Raw genomic sequence first — 6,123 nt, 5'->3', positions numbered from 1 at the left:
TAATTATGAGAGTGATCATTTGGTAAATATAAATAAGCAAGCAAACAAAAACACAGAAAGTAATTTTACAAGGTCACTGGAAAGAATGGTTTCCCATGTAGGTATCAATATAACCTCTGATATCCTAAAATAACTATTGACATCCTCCTGAAAATAAACCTGCTAGACTTTAAGAAACTAATAGTCTCATTGCAACCATATAAATCTTACAGTGTTTGGTGCCCATGGCTCAAACTGTGGAGCAACCTAGATTTTTTTTTTTTTTTTTTTTAGTTGGAGTCTCACTGTTGCTCAGGCTGGAGGGCATTGGCATGCTAATGGCCACCACAGCCTTGACCTCCCGGGCTCAGGTGATCCTTCCGCCTCAGTCTTCCAAGTAGCTGGAACTACAGGAATGTGCCAACACGCCCAGCTAAAACCTAGATCTTTTTAACAGCAGAATGCAACCCTCAGATTGTTTCAGACACAATTAGAACAAGGTGATAGGAGCACAAGGTGACATGAGGAGGTCTAAATTGAGGTCACATGATTTCCTAGGATGCTTTCTCTATGTTATTTGCTGTAAAATTTATTCTTTTTTTCTTTCTTTTCTTTTCTTTCTTTTTTTTTTTTTTTTGAGTAGGAGTCTCACTCTGTCACCTCCAGGTGATCCTTCCGCCTCAGCTTCCCAATTAACTGGAACTACAGGTGCACACCACCATGCCCGACTAATTTTTTTATTTATTGTAGAGACGAGGTCTCACCAAGTTGCTCAGGCTGGTCTCAAACCCTGGGGCTCAGGCAATTCTTTCTCCTCCACCTCCCAAAGTGCTGGTATTACAGACATGAGTCATTGTGCCCGGCCTATTATCTTTTTAAATACAATAACTTGCTTAAAAATATACTTCTTGAAGGAATATTTTTCTAGGATAATTTAACAAATTTTCCATTTAGATATTTTCTTTCTTTCTTTCTTTCTTTTTTTGAGTAGGAGTCTCACTCTGTCGCCCAGGCGGGAGTGCAGTGGCACACTCACAGCTACCGCAGACTCGACCTGCAGGGCTTAGACGACCCTTCCGCCTCAGCCTTCCAAATAACTGGAACTATAGGCGCACAATACTACACTGGCTAATTTTTTGATTTATTGTTGAGGCAAGGTCTTGCCAAGTTGTCCACTCTGGTCTCGAACCCCTGGACTCAGGCAATCCTTTTGCCTCTGCCTCCCAAAGTGCTGCGATTACAGGATTACACCACACCCAGCCTGAATAATTTGTTATGGAGTAAGAAAATGTCAATTCATTAAGATCTTTCTAAACCGGGCTTGGTGGCTCAGCCTGTAATCCCGCAGCTTTGGGAGGCTGAGGTGAGTGGATTGCCTGAGCCTGCGTTTGAGACCCGCCTGGGCAACTTGGTGAGACCTCATCTCTACAATAAATCAAAATGAGTCGGGCGTGGTAGCGCACCCCTGTAGTTCCAGCTACGTGGAAGACTGAGGCAGAAGTATCACCAGAGCCCAGTGGGTCGAGGCTGCGGTGGCCGGGAGCGGCCACTACACTCCAGCCTGGGTGATAGAGTGAGACTCCAACTCAAAAAAAAAAAAAAAAAAAAAAATCTTTCTAGCTACCTCCATTTTGAGTAATTTTGAAATAGACATTAAAAGGACAGCAGTATTTAATAAGATTACTAATTTTGCCAAAGGAATGCTTTTGCCTACTTTGATTAATGTATAAGGTACTTTACTTTTAGATTATAATCACTTAAATAATATTACACTGTAATTTCTATATAAATGCATAGTCTATTTTTAATCTTCTATTGACATTTGCTGTAAAAATCATATAATTGTTTAACATTTTTAAATTAGGCCCAGGCTGGAGTGCAGTGGCATGCTCACGGCCACTGCAGCTTCGACCTGCTGGCCCAGGAGATCCTTCTGCTTCAGCCTGCCATGTAGCTGGAACTATAGGCGTGCGCTACCATACCCGGCTTATTTCTATGTTTATTTTTAATGTAAAGATGAGGTCTCACCAAGTTGCCCAGGCTGATCTCAAACCCCCAGGCTCAGTCAATCCTCTCGCCTTGACCTCCCAAAGTGCTGGGATTACAGGCTGAACCACGATACTAGATGTACTCTTACGCTTCTATCCCAGGGTTTCCCCATCCATCTCATCTTTTCTCTTACCTTAGCTTCTTCCTACTTTATGCCTGGATTGTTGTAATTACCTCTAGTATTCTGCTTACAGTCACTCCCATTTCTAATCATTCCACATGAGACATCAAATAACCTTCCTAAAACAGTTGCTTCTTGTCACTTCTTTGTTTGAAATCCTTCAGCGCCTCCCCACGGTCAATTGAATTCTAATAAAATGTTATTTTTGGTGGCTGGAGTGCGGCACGGGGTTGGGGCCACCATCGCAGCTGAGCACAAGACCAAGTTGTCCAAGAACCTGGGCAACTTGGCGAGACCTCATCTCTACAATAAAATAAAAAATCAGCCGGGCGTGGTAATGGGCGCCTGTAGTTCCAGCTACTTGGAAGGTAGAGGCGGCAGGATCAGCGGAGCCCAGCAGGTCGAGGCTGCGGTGGCCGGGAGCGGCCACTGCACTCCAGTCTTGGTGACAGAGTGAGACTCCAACTCAAAAAAACAAAAAAAAACAAAACCGTGGGCTCAGGTAATCCTCTCATCTGGGCCTACCAAAGGGCTGGGATTATAGGCGTGAGCCACGTGCCAGGCCTGATCCCTGGTTCTAACACCTCTGCAGAGTAAAGGATGGATAGATGGATGAATGAGTCAAAAGAAACATAAATGAACACACTAAGTAGCATCTGGCAAAATCTGCATCCTCCACATGTTTTTAGTTGACCAGGGAGCTCAGCAGCTAAATTCTCATAGCAATCCACTCCCCTTCTCTGTTCTTTTCTTGTGTTGGGTCATGCCAAAAACAAAAAACAAAAAACAACAAACCTCTGGTCAAAGCTTGAGTGGAGAAAAGAGATATTCCTTTTAATAAAGACTTACCACTTTCCCTGTCAGAATACATAATGAATATGGTAGTCGAGCTTTTTTTTAAAAAAATCATCCCTGTACCTCTGTGTCTGAAACTGGGAAAGTAAAAATCAAGAGAGATCCATGCATGCTTTTACTTTGATGTGCCCCTTGGTGACCCACGCTGAGGCAACACAGGGCTGTGGGTTTCCATTGTTAGAGTAAATGTGACCTTTCTTACACAAGGAGATTGCGGTTTTGATCAATTGAAAGGACTCCTTGGGCAGCCAGGGATCAGCATAAAGGGTAAAAGGTGAGCAATAAATATGCCAGTGCATTAACACAATTAGGTTTATAAAAAAGGCACTGAAGCAAAATGGAACATGGGGGGCTTACAAAAGCAACTGACGGGTTCTGTGTTTTAGAGATGGATTTATGGTTAATTAACTGTCCAGAACCATTCTAACTTCTGTACATAAGAAAACATGAGCTGAGACAAAGAGTGATTGATTTTAGTGGGAAAGTCCTGTATTATGAAATGGGACAGAAAGGAAGGACAGCGTAAGGCAATTTTGAAGTACTGAGTCTACACAGCTTAGATGTGGAATCAGGATTTTGCAAGAAACTGGGTTTTGTTGTTTCTGCTATTGTTCTTGTTGCTTTGTGCTGTTGTAAAGTATCTTGTAGTGAGGCAATAGTCATATCTGTCATGAAGGAGTTGCTGGACCATAAGATTTACCAGAACCTTTTGAAGTTACTAGCATTGGAATCCAAAGAAAGAAGGTATTAATCAACTTTCATTGAATAGAGATTATCACAGTATATTAGAAGAGAAAAAAGAGGAGCTTTTGGCTTTAACAGTAATTACTTTTTCATATTTAGAGTTTCACCAGGATTTCAGAGGCTAAAAAAGTGCCCATAATAGGAACAGGCACTAACACATTTTGAAAATGTAAGTACTTTCTGTTTAATTCTTCTGTGCCCTGAAATAAATCATTTCTGCCAACAGCTTCATGTGCATCCACTTTCCTAGATTTGAAACCCAGTCAAACCAAGAGTTTGAACACGACCGATAAATATCGGTCCAATACTAAACATCTCCATTCAAAACAAGACTTAAGCACAGATCATAGCAATGGGATTCATCACCTGTGTTGTTCCCTCTCCTTCACGTCACTTGAAGATCAGTTGCACTAACTGTACTTCCCACTTCCTCCCACTGGAGGAGCTTCTAAGAAGAGGTGAGGGGTGAGAGCATAGCCAGAGGAAAAGAGGGCGCCAAAGTCTCAAAAAAGACAAGACCCAGCAAGGGAAGTTTGGGGGATCTGCCAAGAAGTGAAATGGATTGGATGAAGTTCAGGTTGGCAGCATGGAGTTAAGATGAAAGATCCACAAATAGCTTGCTGTCTTGAAAGTGAAAAACTGGATACTAGATACTGTTGGCTAGCTGACATGAAGGTCTAAAAATATAAACTTGGCAGTGCCCTCTATATGAGGTTGGGGAGCAGCTGAGTGGGTCTTTCCCACCTGCTCCTCTGCCGTCAGGCGCTGCTCCACCTGCCCCACGCTTACTGCAAGCTCCAGGCTCCCGCCAAATTAGCGCTGCCCGGGTCTCCTTTCCTCCGCCAGGATTATCTACCGGAACCTCATCAGATATGTTCTCCACATTTACAAGTTCCAGGATATCTCTGACGGGCTGTGTCTGGAGGTGGAGGGAAAGCGAGTCAGTAGGGCAGAAGATAACCATGATGACTCGCTCACCGGTGGAATTGCCTCCGCCGAAGGCCTCAAGGGCGAAGGTACGGAAAGCAGTCATCACCGGGGTTGATATCTTCATGAACCATCACCTGCAGGAAACCAGCATCACAAAAGAAGCTTACTGGAAGTACATCAAAGATTACATGAAATCAATCAAAGGCAAACTTGAAGAGCAGAGACCGCAACGAAGAAATCCTTGTAGGAAGGCCGGGGGCAGTGGCTCACGCCTATAATCTTAGCACTTTGGGAGGCTGAGATGAGAGGATTGCCTTAGCCCACGGGTTCGAGACCAGCCTGGACAATTTGGTGGTTACCACACTCCACCATCACTACAATAAATCAAAAAATTAGCAGGGCGTGGTGGCGCGTGCCTGTAGTTCCAGTTACTTGGAAGTCTGAGGCGGAAGGATTGCTTCAGCCCAGCAGGTCGAGGCTGTGGTGCCCTCCAGCCTGGGTGGCAGAGTGAGACTCCTACTCAAAAACAAAACAAAAACAAAAAAATACCTTGTAGGTCAGGGACTGTAGAATGAATCAAGCACATTCTTGCTAATTTCAAAAACGACCAGTTCTTTTTTCTTCTTCTTTTTTTTTTTTTTTTTGAATTGGACTCTCACTCCGTCCGCCCAGGCTGGAGTGCAGTGGCACACTCATGGCCACTGCAGCCTCGACCTGATCCTTCTGCCTCAGCCTTCCAAGTAGCTGGAACTACAGGCACATGCCACCACACCCAACTAATTTTTTGATTTATTGTAGAGATGAGGTTGCCCAAGCTGGTCTCGAACCCATGAGCTCAGGCAATCCTCTCACCTAGGCTTCCAAAGTGCTGGAATTATAGGCATGAGCCACCATGCCCAGCCTAAAAAATGAGCAGTTCTTTATTGGTGAAAACATGAATCCAGATGGCATGATTGCTGTATCGTGACCCCATACATAATTTGCTTTAAGGATGGTTTAGAGGTGGGAAAATGTTAACACAATTGGCAATTACTTTGGATCTGTCACCTGTCATAACTGGCTGTCAGTCATCATTCACACAGCACCAGGATTTGACAAGTGAGACTGATGTCATCTGGAGCTTCATTTATTTTGACCTTGATTTATTTGGCGTGGAGGCATTGTTTTTAAGAAAAATGTGTCATGTAGGTTGTCTAAAAATAAAACACATTTATACTCATTTGAGAGAATGCCTTTTAGTTTAATGCATATTTAAACTAAATCCATCCTATAGTGTTCCTGGAGAAACTGAGCCTGATTGTAGGCCACTGGCAAGTCTAAGACTGCAATGCAAACTGTTTCTAGGACTGGAATATAAAAAACAAGAATTTTTTTTTTTTTTTTTGAGTTGGAGTCTCACTCTGTTGGCCAGAGTGGAGTGCAGTGTCTCACTACAGCCTCAAACT

The 6,123-nt window shown here is 43.3% G+C and overlaps 1 pseudogene; it reads left to right on the top strand.

Annotated features, from left to right (window-relative positions):
* The first annotated feature begins 3,674 nt into the window (after nt 1-3,674).
* On the top strand, nt 3,675-5,695 carry LOC110594682 (annotated as a pseudogene).
* The last annotated feature ends 428 nt before the right edge of the window (nt 5,696-6,123 follow it).

This window comes from Carlito syrichta, unplaced genomic scaffold, assembly GCF_000164805.1.
Source record: "Carlito syrichta isolate Samal-C Ts95f unplaced genomic scaffold, Tarsius_syrichta-2.0.1 Scaffold123781, whole genome shotgun sequence".
Taxonomy (NCBI): domain Eukaryota; kingdom Metazoa; phylum Chordata; class Mammalia; order Primates; family Tarsiidae; genus Carlito; species Carlito syrichta.
This window is presented reverse-complemented; position numbering and strand designations above follow the sequence as displayed.